Raw genomic sequence first — 22536 nt, forward strand, 5'->3', positions numbered from 1 at the left:
TTCTTTGGTTTGTTGATACAATCTTCCTACCCTTGTCTTTGTCTTCACTTGGTATTCTCTCATTGTATCTGTCTTTCCAAATGAACTTTTTTTTTTTTTTTTAATAAGGACACCAGTCACATTGAATCAGAGGTCGACCCTACAGTATGCTACATTTTAGGGTTAGGGTTATGGCTCAGTGATAGAATGCCTGCCCAGTATGCACAAAGGTTGGGTTTGACCCCCAGCACCACACAAATATAAAGAAAAAAAAATAGCTTCATTTTTAATCAATGATGACCCTGTTTTCAAATAAAGTTATATTCTGAGATATAGGACTTCAGTTTATCTCTTTTAGGGAGAATTGGAAGGAGGGAAAAACATAATTCAACCCAGAAAACAGTTGGTGTAAAAGCAATATTCATATATGACAGTAGGTTTTCAAATTTTTCTGTTTAGTTGTTTGAGAGCTTTTTTTTTTTTTTTTTTAATAGTGCTGGGAATTGAATCAAGGCCTCATGCATGCTAGGCAAATAGAACTGCTTCCTCAGCCCCTGCAAATTCTGTCTATCCTGAAGTCATCTAAGAAGTTTTTGTTGTTGTTGTTGTTGTTGTTGTTGTTGTTTTAACAAAATGAAAACTACAGAATGCTAAAGAAAAGAAATTAAAAAGACTTTAGAAGATGGAAAGATCTCCCCTGTTCTTGGATAGGCAGAATTGTCAAAATGACCATACTACCAAAAGCACTATACAGACTTAATGCAATCCCAATCAAAATCCCAATGACATTCCTCATAGAAATAGAAAAAGCAATCATGAGATTCATTTGGAAAAATGAGAGTCCCAGTATAGCCAAAGCAATCCTTAGCAAGAAGAGTGAAGCAGGTGGCATCACAATACCAGATCTTAAACTATACTACAGGGTAATAGTAACAAAAACAGCATGGTATTGGCACCAAAATAGACTTGTAGACCAATGATACAGAATAGAGGACACAGAGAAAAACCCACAGAAATACAATTATCACGTACTAGACAAAGACACCAAAAACATATTGGAGAAAAGATAGTTACTTTAATAAATGGTGCTGGAAAAACTGGATATCTATATACAGCAAAATGAAATTCAGCCCCTATCTCTCACCATGCACAAAACTCAACTCAAAGTGGATCAAGGACGTAGGAATTAAACCAGAGACCCTGTACCTCATAGAAGAAAAAGTAGGCCCAAATATTCATCATGTGGGATTAGGCTCCAACTTCCTTAACAAGACTCCTAAAGCGCAAGATATAAAATCAAGAATCAACAAATGGGATGAATTCAAACTAAAAAGCTTCTTCTTAGCAAAAGAAACAATCAGTGAGGTGAAGAAAGAGCCTACAGAATGGGAGCAGATCTTTACCACATGTACATCAGATCTCCAGGATCAAATAACCTAATCAATAAATGGGCTAAGGAACTGAGCAGACACTTCTCAGAAGAAGAAATACAATCAATCAACAAATATAAAAAAAAAATGTTCAACGTCTGTAGTAATTAGAGAAATGCAAACTGAAACTACTCTAAGATTTCATCTCACTCCAGTCACAATGGCAGTTATTAAGAATACAAGCAACAATAAGTGTGAGAATGTTGGGGAAAAGGCATATCACGTACATGGCTGGTGGGACTGCAAGTTGGTACAACTGATCTGCAAAGCAGTATGAAGATTCCTTAGAAAACTGGGAATGGAACCACCATTCGACCCAGCTATCCCACTCCTCAGTTTGTACCCAAAGGACTTAAAAACAACATACTGCAGTGAGTGACACAGCCCCATCAATGTTTATAACATCACAGTTCACAATAGTTAAATTCTGGAACCAACCTAGATGCCCTTCAATATATGAATGGATAAAGAAACTGGTATATATATATACACAGTAGAATATCACTCAGCATTTCAGGTAAATGGATGGAGTTGGAGAATATCATGCTAAGTGAAGTTAGCCAATCCCAAAAAATCAAATGCCAAATGTTCTCTCTGATAAGGATGCTGATTCATAATGGGGGTAGGGGGGGAGCATGGGAGGAATGGAGGAACTTTGGATTGGGCAAAGGGAAGGGAAGGGAAGGGAGGGACTATGGGGGTAGGAAGGGTGATGGAATGAGATGGACATCATTACCCCAAGTACTTATATGAAGACACGAATGGTATGACTCTACTTTGTGTACAATCAGAGAAATAAAAAATTTTGCTCCATATGTGTGCTATGAATCAAAATGCATTCTGCTGTCATGTGTAACAAATTAGAACAAATAAATAAATTAATTAATTTTTAAAAATTCTAATATTCAAGACACACTTCCACACCAATTACATCAGAATCTGCGGGGTGGGGGGACATTATTTTTCCAAACTCTCTTGGTAAATCTGTAGCCAAGATCAAGAAGAAAGTCAGTAGGAAACAACAAATAGAGAAAAATGGCTGGTGAGTTCAATGGATATAGTCTTTTGTGTGGCAAGCAATCTTAAGTTTTAAAGTGCAGAGCCATACAAAGATGGACTATTAATTAGGATGCAGATTTTGATGGGCCTTGCATTCATCCTCAGTGACAGACAAGATGCATGCTTTGATCTAGGACCGCCAATCAAATAGCTGTTTGGGTTTTGTTTTGTTTGGGCAATACTGAGGATTGACCCCAAGGGCACTCTATCACTGAGCTCTCTCTCTCCCTCTCTTTCTCTCTCTCTCTCTCTCTCTCTCTCTCTCTCTCTCTCTCTCTCTCTTCAATTTTAAGACAGGGTCTTGCTAAATTGCAGAGGCTGTGTTCAAACTTGCGATCCTCTTTCTTCAGCCTCCCCAGGCTCTGGGATTAAAGGTCAAATGACTGTTTTAGGAAAATAGTTGATATGGTTAGATATCTAGAAGTAGCTTTAAGAAACTATAAATCTTGGATGCCTGTGCCAAGTAAGACCTAGGGAATCTCAGACTATCAAGAAATGCCTCCAGTGATATTGGTCACCTGGGATTGTCCCAATACATTGAGAAGATAACTGTACATTTAAAATACATTGTATGGAACAAATGTATCTTGGACCACAAATTTATTGATCAAGTAGAAAATCCAATCTTGTTCTGTAGTTATAACTTGGAAAAAGTGCTCTAGGAATACACAGAGAAGTCAAACTGTGAGATTCTTTACAGCTGCACTAATACATTTCTGGGGTAAGCATTAGGGGGAGGGGTGCAGGACGTCTCACACTGAGACTAATGTAGACCAGCTCCTTTTTCCCTCAATGGAAAGACAAGGCAGTTTGGCTGAAATAGTCTGTTAGATAGATAAAAGATAATGGCTAAAGGAGGGAAAGATAAATGACCACAATGCAATTAATGCTTTTGATCTTGTATAAAGCAAGCAAAAGCATTACAGGATAAAGAGGACATAAAGAATCTATGGAGAATAGGGAAAGATTTTGAAGCTTTGATTTCTGAATTAGGGTATAACAAACGTTGTAGGTGGGACATTAAAGTTAAAATGCACATGGGAGGGATGAGAAAAGATGAAAAAAGTTGCATTTTAGCTGTGTCTTGACAAATTGGAAAGTACATAAGAGAATGGAACTTTTGCCCTGGAGAGAATCAAGTGTGAAATTGAAAATTTACCCTCACATGAGAAGAAGCAATTCTGTCTTGCAATAGATGGATATGGTAGGATGAGTAAAAAGAAAGGGAGTTGAATTTAAATATTGCATGTCAATTTTAAAATAATAAGATAATTTGTTATACATTTGTTATTTACTAAGGTAAGATTCCAAATGCTTTCTTTCTTTTCTTCTTCTGTTTATTCATTTATTTATTTATGTATTTGCAATACGAGGGATTGAACCCAGGGCTTTGCAGATGGTAGGCAAGTGCTCTATCACTGATACATCTCCAGACCTCCAAATACTTTCATGACATTCATTAAGGCTTTTAACCCTAAGAGTTAGATACTTTTGTTTTATTTTACTGAGACATATGAAATAGATACAATATGCTCAAAATCACCATGTAGTCATAGTTCAAACTCTTGAAAACACAGGCTCTTTATTCCTGCCACCCGCACAGATTACATCTCCCTAAAACCTTTCACAGTCAGATATCTAAGGTCGACTGGGGGAAGATAGGGGGAGGTGAGGGCTGGCAAGATATGAACATGAAATTCACGTTTTCCAAAGAAGCAGGAAATGTAATGTAAAACTATTTTCAAGAAATGTATTTACAGATTTGTGTAATAAAATTTTTAATTAAAAATAGATTATGACCTTATGTGAATGAGCTTTTTTTGTTTTTATTTTTTTTAATTTTTTTCCTAAATGAGTGTTTTAATGAGCATTGTGTTCATCCGAAGAAACATTCTTCAGTCAGCTCAGGATTACACTGTATTGTGTTTCTTGTTTCAGATAGGAGAACTAAGTGGCCATTTCAGATACTAGAGATACTAGTGGATTTTCTATTTGACCAAGAGGGTGGTTGATGGAGGTAAAGGTCCCTGTTGTGCAATCTCCTTAACTCTTATCATTGCCCTTTGGCCTATAGAAGTTTTAATGCTAAAAGTGATTCCTACATCTGATGCTGAGACTCAGAACTTCAAATAGTTGTGAATGTTAGTCCAGAGAGAAATTCATCATGTGAATTTCCTCTGAGAATTACCGTCCTTGACTTCCTGGAGGAATCGATTACTTGTTGTGGAAGAAAAAGGCAGAGGTATTACTAATTTTCTGGGGCTATAAAACTTTGGGGGTCTAGAGGGGGACTAGGTCATACTTCCTCTCTTTAAGACCAAAACCTCTTTCCAAATGTGTATGAAAAATATGTGTGAAAATCCATCCAAGAATGTCTTACTGATCCAATCCATGTTTTATTGATTTTGTTAGGTAATTTAATTTTTTTTTTTTAGTAGAAGGAGCAATTCTGTCTTGCAATAGATGGATATGGTAGGATGAATAAAAAGAAAGAGAGTTGAATTTAAATATTGCATGTCAATTTTAAAATAATAATTTGTTATACATTTGCTATTGACCAAGGTAAATATATTAATATGAAATCGTGGTCAATGGTGAATTGCTTGATAAAAATGAAAATCTATTTTATTTTATTTCCTCCTTCCTTCCCTCTTCCTTCCTTCCTTCCTTTCTTTCTTTCTTTCTTTCTTTCTTTCTTTCTTTCTTTCATATCAGAGATTGAACCCACTTAACCACTGAGCCACATCCCCAGCCCTTTTCATTTTTTATTTTGAGTCTGGGTCTCACTAAACTGCACAGGGTCTTGCTAAGTTGCTGAGGCCGGCTTTGAACTTGCCACCCTCCTGCCTTAGCCTCCCCAGCTGCCGGGATAACAGGTGTATACCACTGTGCCCTGCCCTAGCCTCCCTCATTGCTTGCAATTATCTCTTCTCAAATCTATTATAAACAAAACCATCCTTTAATACAGAGCTTGTAAGGTGCTCATTGACCCTCACTTCAACATTTCTTTGCTGCATTTCTCCACTGCTTCTCTTATAACCAATCAAATTCCCAAATGGCCAACCTCTAAGGCACCTCGTGTTCTCTGCAGGCTTCAGGGGCTCCCTTTGGTCTGATGTACTTTGGAGAGTCATCACTGATACCTTTGCTTTGCTCCTGTTCTATGTCCAAATTACCTACAAATGCTGTGAGCGCTACCTTCAATATATGTCCCAACCCTAACTTTTCTAACTAACTGCTTGTTGAGTCATGTGATAGGCACACTAGGCATGGTGGTGGATACCTGTAATCCCAGTGAATTGTGAGGCTGAGGCAGGAGGATCACAAGTTTGAGTCTAACCTTGGCAACTTAACAATACCCTGCCTCAATAAAGGGAGAGGGTGTGTGTTCTGGGGATGTAGTTCAGTAGTGGAAAACCCCTGGGTTCAGTTCCTACTACTGGCAAGACAAGTAAACAAATGGATGATAGACATTTAATAAAACAGACTTTTCTGGTGTGCCTATCATATTTAACCATGATCCAATTCTGCTTATTATAGCTCCTATAGGAAAGGAAAAAGGTAAAGTGATTACTAAAATTATGCTTGAAAGATAGAAATCCCTAGAATGATGGCAACAGCTGTCCCAAATTAGAACCAAATATAGAAGATTCATGAAAAGATTCCTTGCAGGAAAAAAATAAATAGAAATCATCATTTGATGGATGTTTGACTATATCAAGAAAAGCTTTCTAGCCTCATAGAAAAGTTGAGAGATAAATTTGTGTTTGAATATTAAGAAAGGAAAAAAGAAAAAGGAAGGAAGGAAGGAAGGAAGTGAGGAAGGGAAGGAGAAAGGAAAGAAAGAAAGAGATAAAACAACATAGGAAAATGAGACAATTGTTAACTGCATAAGAATTGTTGATCAGTGAAGAGTGTCTTTGCTCAGCTGAGAAATAGTTCTTGCTCACAAAGTACACCATAGAAAAAGATTTAATCAAGTACTCTGCAATCTATTGAAATGATATGGGAAGAAAAGCTCTGTAGGGAGTGAGGAATAATAAGAGGAAGCTACTGATACTATCTAAAATTAAAAAGCTAAGAAATCTAATGTAAATTCTATTTAAAGAAATAATGAAAGTTGAACATGACTGTGTCTCTGTAGCAGGAGGTCAGAGAAGAGACCTGGACTTGTAGTTTTGTTTTGTTTTGATACTTTAATTATAAACCTTATAGTACTGTCTGATCTTGTAACTAAATTGTATGTATTTTTTCATAAACGTAAATTAAGTTCAAAGCAATGAAAAATGAATAAATCATGGGCTGTGTTTCTTTTAGACAACCAAGAAAATGTAAATGTTGGAGGTTATCGGCAATATCAGATTATTTCTATGATAATCATCCTATGAAAGATTTTTTTTTTAAATGTGCTGAGGTGTTATCAAACCTTTAACTCTCGTAGGAAAATCTATATACTTCCAGAGAAAAGGGTAAGAAAAATAGAGGAACATCACTGATTTAGGGAGTAAAAGTAAGTCAGTAAAAGGCAAGATAGTGAAGGCCCAGAGAGCTCTTCAAACAACTTAAATCCTGGGCAAATAAAGAATTTGGTCAAAATAAATCAATAAAGTATTTAAATTGCTACAGGTAAAAGAATTTAGCACTACCGGGCACGATGGTGCACTCATGTAATCCCCTCGACTCTGGAGGCTGAGGCAGGAGGATCATGAGTTCAAAGCCAGCCTTAGCAAAAGTGAGGCACTAAACAACTCAGTGACACCGTGTCTCTAAATAAAATACAAAATAAGGCTGGGGATGTGACTCAGTGGTCCCATACCCCCAAGTTCAATCCCGGGTACCAAAAAAAAAAAAGTTAGCTATCTCTAAATAAAATACAAAATAAGGCTGGGGATGTGACTCAGTGGTCACATACCCCCAAGTTCAATCCCGGGTACCAAAAAAAAAAAAAAAAGTTAGCACTTATGAGGAAACTTCATAAAATGAAAACAGTCTAATATAGAAAATTATTCTTGTAACAACAAAGGCATGAAGATGTTCCAACTGGGATTTGGTGCAGGGGCCGGTGGTAAGCTACCTGCTGAGTAGTTTTGTCTTCCAGTAATCCTGAGAGGTCTCTTTAAACTTGTGTGAAATGACTGGGCTAATGTTTACAGCTTGGTTGCTGTAAACAAGTTGTCAGCAATAGTTTGAATGTGAATGGGTGATAATTAGTATGAATGTTTAAAGTTAATGTAATAAACTGCTCATTAATACTTGTTTCATAAATTGAGTATTCTCTTGGGGACATAGAACAGCCCAGGCACCCAGAAGTAGGAGAACGAGAACAGTAAACCTGATGGTGGATGGTTTTTCCCCTCAACTGAAGAAGGGTCCTGCAGACACATCCTATACCTGCATACAGGTACCAGACACTGCAGAATTGCTGTGGAATGGAAATTTCACAAAACTAAACCGTATGTATGAATGTTTTTCATTTAAATTTATTTTTAAATGAATACATAAAAAATTATACATATTTATGGGGTACTGTGAGGTTTCAATACATGTATACATTGTATAATGTTTAAATCAGGGTGAACATAGCTATCTTCTCAAACATTTATCATTTCTTTATGTTGAAAATATTCAAAAATCATTTGTTCCAGATTTTTTAAATATATAGTACGTTATTGTTTTCTAGAATGGCCCTACTGTGTATTTTACCAAGTAGTTGTGTAAACACTATATATAAACATTACATATAAATCTGTGGTTCAACCTAAAATTAAACTTTTTTGGAGGGAAGTTTCCAGGAATTGAACTCAGGGGCGCTCCACCACTGAGCCACATCCCCAGCCCTATTTTGCATTTTATTTAGAGACAGGGTCTCATTGAGTTGCTTAGCGACCCGATTTTTTGCTAAGGTTGGCTTTGAACTCATGATCCTCCTGCCTCAGCCTCCCAAACCGCTGGGATGACGGGCATGCGCCACCGCACCAGGCTTAAAATTAAACTTTTGAGACCCACCAAACCACTGGTTTGTATAGAATCTCAATGGCACCAGGATATGTGCTTTTACTTTGGGTGCCACCTTATTCCAGTGAGGTTTCTCACTGTTTCTAAAAGCTGCCATGAACAGTTTATGCCTCCATATCAGTATGGCCTCTGCCTGCTCTTCTTGCCAATCTGAGGCTCACTGGAAATTCTGTCCTCCTGCCACAACAATACTGAGCATCAGAACAGCACCAAAACCTCCAAAGCCCTCAGGGGAAGGTCAGGAAGACTGGAGGTTCGTGAATTGTGGCTGTTTTCTAATCCACGCTCTTTCCATGCTTGCTACCCTCCACTCATCCATCCCACTGTGCATCCTCAGCCTTTGGTCCCATCATTGAACACACTGATCACAAGGTGATAGCTGTAGTTCAAAACCTTACCCTCCATCCAACAAGATATGCAAAGTAGAGGTGATGCGGTTTTTACTGAGATTTCCTACAACTGTCATGACCACCTATTGCCACAGCTAGACAGCTGGAAAGCAACCAAATTTATTAGGATTACAGCAATAATAGGAAAACACCCTTAGCAAGATCTAATAAGGTTGAAATGGGATGCTAGTGAAGTGTATCTATAAGGTTCTAGAGCCTGTGCCTGGTGACATTGAAACAGGGGTTTGAAAGGCATAGAACTGGGCAAAATTTAAGATGTTAGTTTGGGACTGGTGATTGCGCTGAGTCAAGGATTCTAAACAAAGGTTGATGAGCTCCCGCTTGCTCTTGATAATCAGGCTATTCCAGGTGGTTTGGGTCTTACTTTGATTTTTCTTAATATTCCTTAATACCTGGGTAGGACATTAGGTTCATTGCAGTTTTCATTTCTTAGGAAAGAAAATGTTTCCTATCAGTTTGTGGGAAACAGCCCCTTACAGCTTCCTGGGTCATACATGGAAAGAAAGAAAGCAACATGGTGTGAGCTTTACTCTGTATCCGTGTGTGTGTGTGTGTGTGTAGGTAGAGTGTCACACAATGAAACCCTATTAGAGGTGCTACTCTTTTCTTTTTTTGGTTCACTCCCATTTGTGTTACTTGGGTGGATCATTTGGCGGGAAGCATTATTCATCCTCTTCCTGTCCTTGTTCTCTCCCACTTCAAGTCAGTGGGCCTCTCTAATGTCAACCTGCAATGGTTCTTTGGTGTTAGTTCTCCCTTTTCTCTCTGTGCCAGAGCCTGCTAGAGACAAGTGTTAAATTTTCAGGAATTTTCCTACCATATTGACATCCCATTCTTACTCTGAGATCAATAATGGTAGATGTATTAACATTAGAGAAATCAGTGACCCCTGTAAATTAGGACCTGCACCCCAATTGGTTGTTAAACATTTACCAATTCATTTCTGCTTACTGGAGCTAGTCTTAAGAAAATATTCTATTTCGTTACTCATTTTTCAGAAAAAAAAAAAGTCAACGACTTGTTGAACTTAAATATTCGTTTGGTATAATAGATACCATGTCCTCTAAGTCCTCGAAAGTTATACAGGAGAATACAATCAGGATAAACGTGAAGAGTTTTAAACTGCTCTTTGACTCATTGACCTTGGCCCATGTCTTTTTCTTCTTTTCAAATGACAATATTAGTGTTTCAAGATTTCATGAGTCCTTGACCCAGCACAGGCTGGAAGCTGACAAAAGCAGATCAACTTGCACAAGTAGATCATCTTGTCTATCTGATTTATTCAGAGCCTCACCCTTAGTCAAGTCCTTGGGGGGGGAAAATGTGTGATACACAAACATCCTTCTCCTCTGCTTCCATTCTCTTTTGTGCATCTATATACCCTTTTTCACAAACCGTGTTTCCACCCAATCTCCAGGTTACCTGTTCAAAGCATCTGGAAACATGCTTGGTGACTAAATTGGTGCTCAGAGATTGGCAGCTTCTATAATGCACTTAGAAAATTATTAAATGATATGTTAGGCACTTAGTTTCCTATGACTGCCTGTCAAAACAGAGTCTTACAAACTGAGTAGATTAAAGGGAACAGAAATTTTCAGGCCAGCAGCATGAAATCAAGGTGTTGACAGGGGAGAACGTTCCCTCTGAAGTTCTTGCCTCTTCAAGCTTCTAGTAGCTTCGGGAGTTCCTTGTGACTGTGTTTCACTGGACTCATCCTTGTCTTCACATGGAGGAGACCCCTTCTCTGCTGTGTGCCTTTTGTAAGGACGCTTGCCATTGGATTTAATGCCCACCTGATAAGCCAGCATGGTCTCATAATGAGACCTCTAACCTAATTATATCTGTAAAGACCCTTTTGCCAACAAAAGGCCTGTCAACTGAAATTACAGAGATTCTCTAAAGATTAATTAAGTTTATTGAGAAATAGAATAGCACTGCAATGGGAATATATAGTAGGAGAGTGTTTTCAAGGAAGCTGAGGCAAGGAAAAGTTTTTAAAGCTAAGAGGGGAAAACTTTGTTAGTTACTAGGATACCAAGTTCACTGGTCTTGGAGATCTGAGGCAGAATTGGCAGCCAACTCATTGGAGGTGCTGCTGCTGAGCAAGCGTTTTGCAGTCTTCAAGACTGTTAAAGATAAACCCTGTTGCAGAAACCTGTACATACAAAGCATGGTTGTGTGTAGAACAGGAAGGAATCTTTGTAGGATTTTAGAAAGTTCTTGAAACAGTATTTATCTCAGGTAAGTAGGCATGAGCACTCCCTCTTAATTACTTCCTAATTCCAATTTTGTCTGGATCTAACAGGAATGATTTCATCTTGGTACCATCAATTTTCATAGGTCATGTTCATGGGTCCCAGAAATTAAGGCATGGATATAACCTTTTTTTTTGGGGGGGGGAGGTGGCTTCCATTTAACTAGATATAGAACCCAATGCTAGAAAAATGAATAATAAAATATTCTCCATGGGCAAGGGAGTGGGGGAGAGGTAGAGCACATACTTCGAATACACAAGGCCTTGGAGTCAATCTATAGCACAAAAGCAAAACCAAAAAAACATTCTTCGTGCTCACAAGAAATTCAAAATCTAAGCTTGACAATTTAGGGAGACCTTGTCTCAAAATAAAAAATAAAAAGGGCTGGGCTGGGGATGTGGCTCAAGCGGTAGCGCGCTCGCCTGGCATGCGTGCAGCCCGGGTTCGATCCTCAGCACCACATACAAACAAAGATGTTGTGTCCGCCGAAAACTAAAAAATAAATATTAAATTTCTCTCTCTCTCTCTCTGTCTTAAAAAAAAAAGGGCTGAGAATTTAGCTCAACGGTAGATTACACCTGAGTTCAATCCCCAGTATTGCAAAAAGAAAAAAAAAGTTTAAAATCTAGACATCTATAGAAGTCAATTTGCAATCTTGGAGAATCATGTTATTAGCAAATTATTAGTAGAACAGAGAGGAGGAATGCTTACCTTGCTCAGGAGGATAGAGTGGGGAAAGAGCAGTGAATTTCTGAAAAGTCTTCTTAGAGGAATCCAAATGACTTCTAAATTTTTTTTGTTTTTTGGTATCAGGGATTGAAGTCAGGGGCACTTAACCATTGAGCCACATCCCAGCCCTTTTTATTATTTTTTATTTTTATTTTGAAACAGGGCCTGGCTGAGTTGTTGAGGTTGGCCTTAAACTTGAAACCCTCCTGCCTCAGCCTCCCAAGCTGATGGGATTACAAAGCAACAAAGACAAGAAGAAGAAAAGCCCTTCTGAGTAGGAAATTTACCAGGATTTCAGTGATGTGGGAATATAAAATTGCACTTGGGTATGTGATGAAAAAAGATGAGACTGGAAGTATTTAGGTTCCCTCAAACATTAACCTGCAATGAGATCATCTGTGCTCTTGCTGAAATGTAGACTGATTACTCAAGTGTGAAACGAGACCTGAAATGCCGCATTTCTGAGAAGGCCTCAGTGCTGCTGGTGCTGTTAGACCTCACTGAGTAAGCACACCCAGAGCAGGGAGTGGAAATTTCCCAGGTCTGAGGAACAGGTGCACCAAGCAGAGCCCTGATAGTGGGATGTGCTAGAGAGCTTCCCACTGTGAGAGGATGTTGCCAAATGGGGGTGGGGGGAGGGGAGAGCCCACTGTGGCCAAATCCTCACTTTAGTATCCAGGAGAAATAGAAAGTTATTATTTGGACTTTCAAATACAATCCTAACAACCAAAAAAAAAAATTTTTTTTAAATGTTAATCTGACATTAACATTTAAAAAATGTTTTAATTTGGGGTTTTAGTCCTGTGTAAACCTTTGAGATTCTAAGAAGAATGTCCTCGTGGCAGAATATAACTAAACAATCATCTTGAGGGATTAAAAAAAAAAATAGACAACTTTCTTCTGGGAAGCTGTGATAAGGAAGGCCCAGGGGCACTGAGACTACTGTTTACTCTTGGAGCTTCTAGAATGGTCCTGCCCAAAGGGTCAGAATTAACAAGTAACCTTGAGGAAAATGGCGACCTCATTCTAAAGAGATAGAATACCTATGGACATCACTTCGAAAAAAAGAAAAAGAAAAAAAATTTAAAGTTTCCACCAGAGCATCATTGAGCTTTGGAAGGTTCTTGAAAAAATGTTATTCTTCTAAATGATCATCAGTGGAGAAAGCACTAGGGGAGGATTTCAGTCCAATTTTATGTCCAATTTTAATTTCTATCTGAACTTTCTAGTAAATGACAAATATGGCTGACAAAGAAAGCCGGGTATCCTTTTCTTCACTTAAAGTAGGACCCATTCAGGAGGCTGGAGCATGAGTTACCACATTCCTCACGAGTAAACTGGTACCCGAGTCTGCAGAGGAACACATGGCTAGACTGCGTGCCTGGTCTCAAAGTCAGCTGTGTGCTTTCTATTCCTGATAAGCTATGAGTCCTTAAAGGATGCACATCAGCCCTCTTGAACCTCATTTGCAAAAGAGTAAGTAATAAAATTGTGATAGTCTCACTGGGTTATTAGAAAATATTAAATGAATCAATAATGCTGAAGTGCTTGGTGCTTGGAACATACTAGACATGTGAAGACTAAAGGTCCCCAGATGGTTCTCATAGCCACTAAAACTGACACCAGTGACAGAAAATCCATATGGGCCCCCATTTGATGGATGCCAACTTCTGATTTCAGTATTGACAGATTTCCTGCCCTCTCCCTAACTGGGCCCTTTCCCAGAATCAAGATCTTACAGAAATTACTTATTTCATTGTCAAAAGGAGGTTGAGGATATCCTGGATAAATTTAAGGATTTCAAGGACTAGAGATGGCTAAGAAGAGTTTCCCTCAGAAAAAGATTTGTAAAATCACAGCCACGATTTGCATTTTTCTATCCTTGGTCAAATCAAATAGAAGCATTATTCTTTTAGAATTGGAGTTTGTCTTAGAGTCTGTATTCCAAACAATGCCCCAGTGGTTGGCACATGGGATATGCTTATTAAAATGTGTGGGATCCTCAATGATGAGTCAATCAATGGAGAGTCTGCAAACCTTGATTTTCAAGATGGATCTCAGAATATAAAATGTCATCACAAATGCATAATACTCAATAATTTGAATGGAGTTTTGGACCCTCTTCTTTTTGTTAGAGGTATGGTGATCGCCTCTAAAGTGGCCCATGACTACCGTACTCTGATATTGATGCTCTATGAAATCTCTTCCCCTTGAATGTGGGGGGGGGGTCTGATTTGCTCCTAACATATAAAACATCATCGAAGAAATAGGATGTTGCTTCTGTGATTGTATCATCTGTTTTTCTGGAATACTCTCTCCCTTGCTGGCTTGGACAAAGAAAAGGGCCATTCTGGCTAACAGCCTGAGTCTTTCAGTCCAAGTGCCTGCAAGGAACTCAGCACTTGCAGCCACCAGTTGAGCTCAGAAGGGAATCCTTCCCAGTCAAGCTTCAGAAGGTAACTGTTGGAAACCTTGATTATCACTCTCTTATTCTGTTTGAACTGTTATAACAAAAATACCACAAACTGAGGGGCTCATAAACAACAAAATGTTTCCACAGTTCCTGAAACAGAAAACTCAGATCCAGAAGTTGGCAGATTCAGTGTCTGGCAAAGGTCTGCTTCCCGGTGCACAGGGTGGCCACTGTCTCACCATCTCCTTGCATGGTGGAAGAGGAAAAGACCCTCTCTGTGGCCTCTGTCATAAGCTATTATTCCTGTTCACAAGGGGCTCTGCCCTCATGACCTATTCATCTCCCAGAGCCTCACATCCTAGTGTAATCACACAAGATATTTGAAGTTCATTTATTTACTTGTGGTATTAGGGATTGAATCCAGGGCACTCTATCACTGAGCCACATCCCAGTCCTTTTTAAAGTTTTTTAATTTTTATTCCAAGACAGGGTTTTGCCAAGTTGTCCCGGCTGGCCTAGAATTTGCAGTCCTCCTGCTTCAAACTCCTGAGCTTCTGGGCCTACCAGCATGCACCACCACACCCAGCTGGATGTTAGGATTTAACATATAATTTCTTTTGGAGGGGCTGGGAACACAAACATTCATCTATAGCAGAATATTTGCAGAGGATCTAGCTGACTCTTTCCTGATTCTTGATGTGTTAAATGACAAATATGTATTTTTAAGGTACTAAGTGGATGGTAATATTGTAATAGAAGGACTACATAGCTAATGTAGGTAATATGTAGTCAGGATGGTTCTCAAAGACTACAGTAATAAAAATACTACAAGAAAAATAAAGAGAAGGAACAATGGTGTCTGACACAAAAGTACCACTCTTTTGGTTGGTGGTACCAACCAAAGATGCTGTTCACCCAACTGCACTCCCAATTGGCTTCTGATTCTATAAACTGGCTGAGTTTAGGAAACTTCGTATCTTAAGTTTCCACCGTTTGGAGAGATTTCCTGGACAGACCTCCCTTTCTTTTATTCTCTTTCTTTCTTTAGCCTTAGCTTTTTATTCTGAAAACATTTCAACCTCAGAAAAGTTGAAAAAGGATTCTAATGAACATCTACATACCTTCTGTTTGGCCACGTTTCCTTTATCACTATCTGTACTCAGACACACATATATATTCAGGCTCTGGTTTTGATCTGACAAAATTTGGGGAGCTACATTCACAGTATTCTCAGAGGCAATGTCAAAATCCAGCTTAAGTCCCCATGTAAAATAATAGGTCTCCTTTCCTACCCTACCCATCCCCAGGAAGAAAGTCACTCTAGTTCACAATCATTCTGATCTACCAGAGAAAGCCTGAGACAGAACTATGTGGTTTCAGTAATCACAGGAGGTAACTTGCAATTGATTCATCAATAGGCCATGAAAGACTCTGATTACTGTTGAATGACCTAAGAAAGCAATGAATATTTTCCTTTTGTTAGAGGAAGGAATACACTATCTTCTTTGGAATATTGTCAGGATAACTGTGTGATAGCTTAAGAAAAACACTGAAAGTTTGTGTTATTAAGTGTCGAGTGAGCTGTCATTATGAAAATGAAGAAAGATAAACTATCCCCCTTGAGTTCCATCACCCAAATACAGCTATAATTAATTTGATATAGAGTATTTCTTGCAATTCCCTTTCCTCTGTTAAGGTTTTAATTTGTGTAACTGGAATTGTCCTATGTATAATTACAAGATGCACTTAATTTGCTTGAATGGCTAAATTACAAGCCTATGTGGAAACTTGTTTTTAAAATTTATCATTTGAATGCGCACACTTCCCCGGGTCTACTCCTCCATTCAACTAAATATCCCTCTCCAGAGTCTGTAAATATACAAGCATGTGCATATTTCTTTTTAATAGGCCAATTATAGCATACTTTTCCATATATTTTTCCAAAGTAACATAATCATGGAATCCCTTTATTTAGCTCTACTTTTTTTTAATTTTCTTGTTACAGCTATTTGTATATTCAAAAAGCATACTAGTATGTTTTATATATTAAGCTCCCTGTCAATAATCTGCTTTCAATTTTTCATTATTTATCCCCTCTAAAAATTCATGTTGAAATTTAATTTTCCTTGTAACAGTATTAGGAGTTTGGACTTTTAAGTGGGGATTGATTAGGTCAGAAGGCTCCATCCTCATGAATGTATTTTTGCCACAATTGTGGAAGTAGGTTCTATTTTCTTCCTCTCTTACCCTCTAGATGTCCTTCACCAGGGGCTGACACCCTTCATCTTAGATATCCCAGCCTCCAGAACTGTGAACCAATAAAGTTCTTTTCATTATAAGTTACCTAGTCTTGGGTATTCTGCTACGGAAACACAAAATGAACTAAGACATCATAATGCTCCTCCATGACTGTTAGATGGGTTCTTTGTCTTGCAAATTCAAGGAATAAGATCCACAGACAAGCAGTGGATAAAGTATTGTTATTTATGTAAAGCAGAGAAAGACTCCCACATTGTGGGAGTGTTCCAAGGGAGGGTACCATTGGTGGGCTCTTTGCCCTGGGAGTTTTTAAAGGCATATCTAATGGCCTAGCATAGGTGATTAGCAGGGACTGTATTTACAAGGACCACTGTGGTTGAAGCTATCGGGGCAGCAAGTAATGGGTATGTTGTCCTTCCAGAATAACATGATGTTCTTCTCCCATCCCCCCCGCCACTTTCCTTCTTCGAGGCCCTTATCCTGTCTGCCTATGGGGGATCTACCTGTCTGCCTCATTATCTCAATATGCATGTCTACTCACACACATACCTATATTCACACAGAAAGTCTAAATAATAATAAAATACTTGAATCCATCATCTAGTTTATTTTTTTATTTACTTACTTATTTATCTATTTATTTAGTACTAGAGATTTAACTCAGGAGTGCTTTACCTCCCAAGTCCTTTTTACTTTTTACTTTGAGACAGGGTCTTGCCTAAGTTGCTTAGAGCCTTACTAAGTTGGTGAGGTTGGCTTCAAACTTATAATCCTCCTACCTCGACCTCCTGCGTTGATGGAACTACAGGTGAGCGCCATCACACCAGACCACCATCTAGTTTAAAAACAAATGGAATGCTAGGACAAATCCAACTACTATGTATAACTATTACACTTCAATTTTTTAAAAAAGAATGAGAGAGAAATAGAACATGACTAGTATTTTAACCAAGGAAATTAAATACATTTTACCTAGATCCAGTTGCTTTTAGTTGATCTTAAAGTTCATTAATTTTGAAGATCATTCAGCTGGGGAACATATTATTAGTCTCCCACTAGTTTACTGAGAAAAGGAAGCAAAAAAAAAAAAGTCAGAAGGCTTTCTAATCAATGCCTTTTCTTTAGTGTTAACAGTACTTGGAACATCTGGCCACCTACAAAGAACAGCAACCCTGGGTTCGGGATATAGCTCAGTTGGTAGAGTACTTGCCTTGCATGTACAAAGCCCTGGGGTTCAAATGGCACTAAAAAAAAAAAAAAGAAAAAAAAAAAAAGAACAGCAGCCCCTGCATCAGAAAAGCCAATCACCTGAAATTTATAACTACTCTGCTACCCACCTATCTATTATGCCTCCCCCCGCCCATCCCTAGAAACTCCATGTACTTTTAACCCCTAAGAAAGAAGACTTTTCCTGGGACAGGGTCCACATCTTCCAACTTGCTGGTTTATAGCCGATAATCCCTTCCTCCCCCATCATCCTGTCTCTCAGCATTTGACTTCCTCAGGCCGCAGTAGGAACAAACCTTTTTGGTTACAGGGTCCACAAAATTTTCTGTGGACTTCTGCAGCATAAGTTCTTTCTGCTCCTCAAATCCAAACACTATTTTGAATTTTACTCTAGTTCTAGTTTTTTTTTTTTATTATCTGACCTTCTAGATTTATAGTAGATATATCTATAGATTAAGGAAGTTATTCTTTTGTCCATGATATTGGCTACAGAGTTTTTACAGTATTAACTTTTTTTTTTAGTTGTAGATGGACACAGTACCTTTACTTATTTATTTTTATGTGGTGCTGAGGATCGAACCCAGGGCCTCATCTGTGTGAGACAAGTGCTGTACCACTGAGCTACAACCCCGGTCCTATTAATTTGTTTTGATGTTGTTTCTTGTAGTTTTTGCCAAGTAGTTAAATCATCTACAGTTTCTGTGTTTTGTGCTATGTATAGGAATCTCCTCCCCACGATGAGTTTTTTTAAACATAAAACAGTTTTTTAACATAAAAATAGTGAATGATTTTCTTTTCCTTTTTTCAAGTGGTACCTTGACATGGGCCCTTCTGTGGATTTTGTAGTTGGTGATCATTTTTAAAAATAGAATGTAGTAGCTGGGCACAGTGGTTCATTCTTGAAATTTGAGTCTGAGGCAGTTCAGCTACTTAGCGAGGCCCTAAGCAACTTTGACCTTGTCTCTAAATAAAATAGAAAAAAGAGCTGGGGATGAGGCTCAGTGGTAAATTGCCCTTGAGTTCAACCCCTAATGATGATGATGATGATGATGATGATGATGATGATGATGATGATTAAAATTTAAAAACAAAATAGAATGTAGAATTACACTTGACATTATTTGAGGCTTTATGTAGAGCCTCACATTTTTCTTCTTTGAGAATCTCGAGTAGGACCAGTGTAAAATCTTAACCTTAAGACTTCTGCTTTGAGTGATGTTATAGATATAGATTTTTCAGAAAACAGTTATTAATTCAGAATTTTTTAATGTCTAGTTTTGGAAATACACTGTGGGATTTGAATATGCCATTTTTACTTTAAAAGAGTCTTAATAATCATTTAGAAAATTTGGATTGAACAAATCAAATACTGTCATCTGGAAAGAAAACATTGATGGTAATATTTTAATATATTTTCTTTCAATTGATTCCTGTATGAATATAAACATATTTTACATTCAAATTAAATTAGGATTGGAATAGTTAGCATTTTGCATCCGACTAATTTCATGTTATATTTTGATATAAACATCCTTCCCTGGCCATGCAAATTCAAATCATTCTAGTAGCTATATGGCTAAGCCAAGTTGGTTTACCAGAAGTGAATTACTCATGTTTTGATTAGATCCAGTCATATTTATAAAGTATGCTTATCTGTATATGTGATATACAAGTATACATGATATGTATGACATATGTGATATACTATATTTGTATATATGATATATCGATAGTATAACCTAGTTTTAGTGACAAATAGTTTTACCATTTGGGATGAAGTCTCCTGTAAAGTGCATTTCAAATGGAGGTAATAGGAAAAAAGATTGGAAACTTTTGTTGCATCTGCAGAATAGAGTTCATCTACTTAAAAGTTATTCAAGATCTATGCACAGTAGTGAGAAAGTGCTTGCCTTAAAAAGTGTAACTACTCAATTACTGAAGGAGTACTAAAAGAACAAATCCATCTTGAAGAAGTCCACAAGGCAAATGTTTGTGTTTGAGGGAATAACTCAGGCCTAGAATTGGTGAATATGCAAAATCTAATCCCACCTCAAGGGAGAAACAGATCAGAATTTGACTTCTAGATTTGATCTGAGCAACACACTAACCACTTGCTGCATGTGGGTACTTAAATCTAAATCAATTAAAATGAAATGAAGTAAGAAATTCAGTTTTTCAGCCAAACTGGCCACATTCCAATTGCCCAATAGCAACTGTGGCTGGTATCTACCACACTGGCTAATGCAGCTCTAGAACATGTCCATCATTTCAGAAATCACTTTCCTAGAAAATTAAACTGACAGCATTTTGCAAAATACGTTGGGTCCAGAGGTTGCGTGAAGAGGATCTTCTTAGAAGGCTATTTTTGTAGTCCATTTAAAGATGGTGTTAGTAAAAAAGGGCTAAGAGATTGATATGAGATGATATGCAATTGTTGTGAGGTATAAAATGTGATGCTGTCACTTTTAGCTTGAGAGCCTGGGAGATGGAAATGTCGTGAAGAGAAATATTGGGCACATAGGAAACAGCAAGTGTAGAAGGAAAGGTCCCCTGGGAATGTGCTGAGTGGAGTAGCAGAGGCTATTCAGATAAAGCAGCTCAATGTATCAGTGCTTAGAATGAATCTTATAATAATGAGTGGATTTTTATGAGAAGTCAGGCGGGAACTGACTTTATTTTTTCTTAGTTGCTTGTTTATACTTATTTGTTTTCATTTTTACTTTTATTTTGGTCACTAAATATGCATAAGCCTATTAGGAAGCTTAATATTTTTAAAATAGGTAAAATTTATGTTGAATAAAGTAGACAAGAATTAAATGTACTGCTCCACTATTACATATTTGTATGACAGTGACAATACCACCAAGATCAAGATTCAGAAGAATTTCCCATGTACCCCAAAGTCATCTAACACCTTCTTAGACAACCCCCAACCTCCCTAGTTTCACCTCTTCTTGAACTTTATATAAATGGAATGACAGAGAATGTGTTGCTTTATATGAAGCTTTTGCTCAAGGTAGTATTCGTGAGATATTTCCCATGCTGTTTCTTTTATTAGTAGGACTTTTATTATTGCTACTGCTTTATGTGTAGTATGCCTTTGTGTAGAGCCACAATTGATTTATCTATTCTCCTGGTAGTGGACATTTGGATTGTTTCTAGTTTTCAGTTATTATCATTATTGTTGTTGTTGTTATTTTGTAGTTGTAGATGGACAGATGCCTTTATTTTATTGATTTACTTTTTATGTGGTGCTAACGATCGAACCCAACGTCTAACACATGCTAGGCAAGCGCTCTGCCACTGAGCTACACAGCCCCAGCCCCTTCAGTTATTATTAATGAAAATGCCATAATTTTCTGGTGCATGTCTTTGGTGGACACATGCAATGGTTTCTCTTGGGTATGTATCTAGAACTGGAAGCTCATAGAGTTCTGAACATGTGTAAATAAAATAATTTATCTAAAAGTTCATCGTTATCTCACCCTTTGCCTTGTTAGTTGTTTCTCCATTCATATATATGTATGTGTGCGTCTGTGTGTGCAAAAATCCACAGCATGTTATGTACGTTACATTTGTAGCAATTAAGTTAAAAATAAGATAGCAAAAATGATCTGATTTCATGAAATTTTTAAAAACCCTCAAAATTATTAAATACCTAGAAATCAACAAGAAATGTGAAAGATTCATGGGAGTTAATAATAAAGCTTCAAGAGACCTCAAAAGTGAGAAGACATCCTATGCTCCTATACTGAACACTTGGTATAAGAAAAAGGCCAATTTTGACTTAATTTCTAAAGTGATTCCAAATATAATTCCTTTAGAATTTTCTTAGATTACAACAAATGCTTCTAAAGTATTATGGAATAATAAATGTGTAAAAATAGCCAATATCAAGTATCTAAAAAATAATAATAAATGGAGACTCCCAACCAGATAAAGAAAATAGATTACTCAGTAAGCAGGTTGTGATAGTTGGTAATGCTTTTAGGAATAAAATGCATATCCTCACCAAATAGTAAATTCCAGATGCATGAAAGACAGAAATACAAACAAATCAATCCAACAGTGTAAAAGAGACTCAGGAAAAAATAAAATACCCTTAAATAGCCTCATAATTTTTAAAATTTTTGTTCTAATTTATTCGTTTTAGCTGTGCTGAGGGTTGAACTCCTCAGCATCACACATGCTAGGCAAGTGCTATACCACTGAACCCCAACCCCAGCCCCAGCCCCAGCTCTAGCCTTATCATGTTGGCACAAAAAAAGGTTTTTCTAGCATCCCATAACTCCTACATACTATGAAACAGAAGTTGGACTATTTAAAACTATGTACAATTAAAGAAAAATGGCAACCTAGGCAAAATGTTCTGCAACATGTGACAAAGTATCAATAGTCTTAATGTAAAGAGCTCTAACAAAGGAATAAAGATGACCAGTGTAATATAAAAGTAAAGAGCATGAAAAGGTGTTTTACCATGACAGATATAAAAATTGACAATAAATATGTACTTACCTCCACTAATAACACATGGAGTACAAATTAAAGCATTACTTCTTTTGCTGTTGTTTTGCTCTTCTTTTTCAAGGATTTTGAGATGAAGTATGAGATCATTTATTTGTTGGTTTTTTCTTTTTTTAAGGAATGAACTCCAAGCAATGAATTTTCCTCTTAGAACTGCTTTCAATGTGTCCCATAGATTCCGATATGTTGTGTCTGTGTTTTCATTTATCTCTAAGAATTTTTTAATTTCCTCCTTG

General features: G+C 37.5%; 1 long non-coding RNA gene across 6 annotated transcripts in view; it reads left to right on the plus strand.

Moving 5' to 3' along the window:
• The first annotated feature begins 4565 nt into the window (after positions 1–4565).
• LOC107142636 overlaps positions 4566–22536 on the plus strand; it is a 154066-nt gene continuing 136095 nt past the window's right edge. For 5 of the 6 annotated variants that reach the window (XR_007343363.1, XR_007343360.1, XR_007343361.1 and 2 more), the window contains exons 1-2: positions 4566–4710; positions 7758–7921. This is a non-coding gene — a long non-coding RNA (uncharacterized LOC107142636). Of the gene's footprint in view, positions 4711–7757; positions 7922–12039; positions 12632–22536 lie in introns of those variants that run through there. The other variant, XR_001503584.2, reaches the window with a different exon arrangement.

This window comes from Marmota marmota, unplaced genomic scaffold (genome assembly GCF_001458135.2).
Source record: "Marmota marmota marmota unplaced genomic scaffold, marMar, whole genome shotgun sequence".
Classification (NCBI taxonomy): Eukaryota; Metazoa; Chordata; class Mammalia; order Rodentia; family Sciuridae; genus Marmota; species Marmota marmota.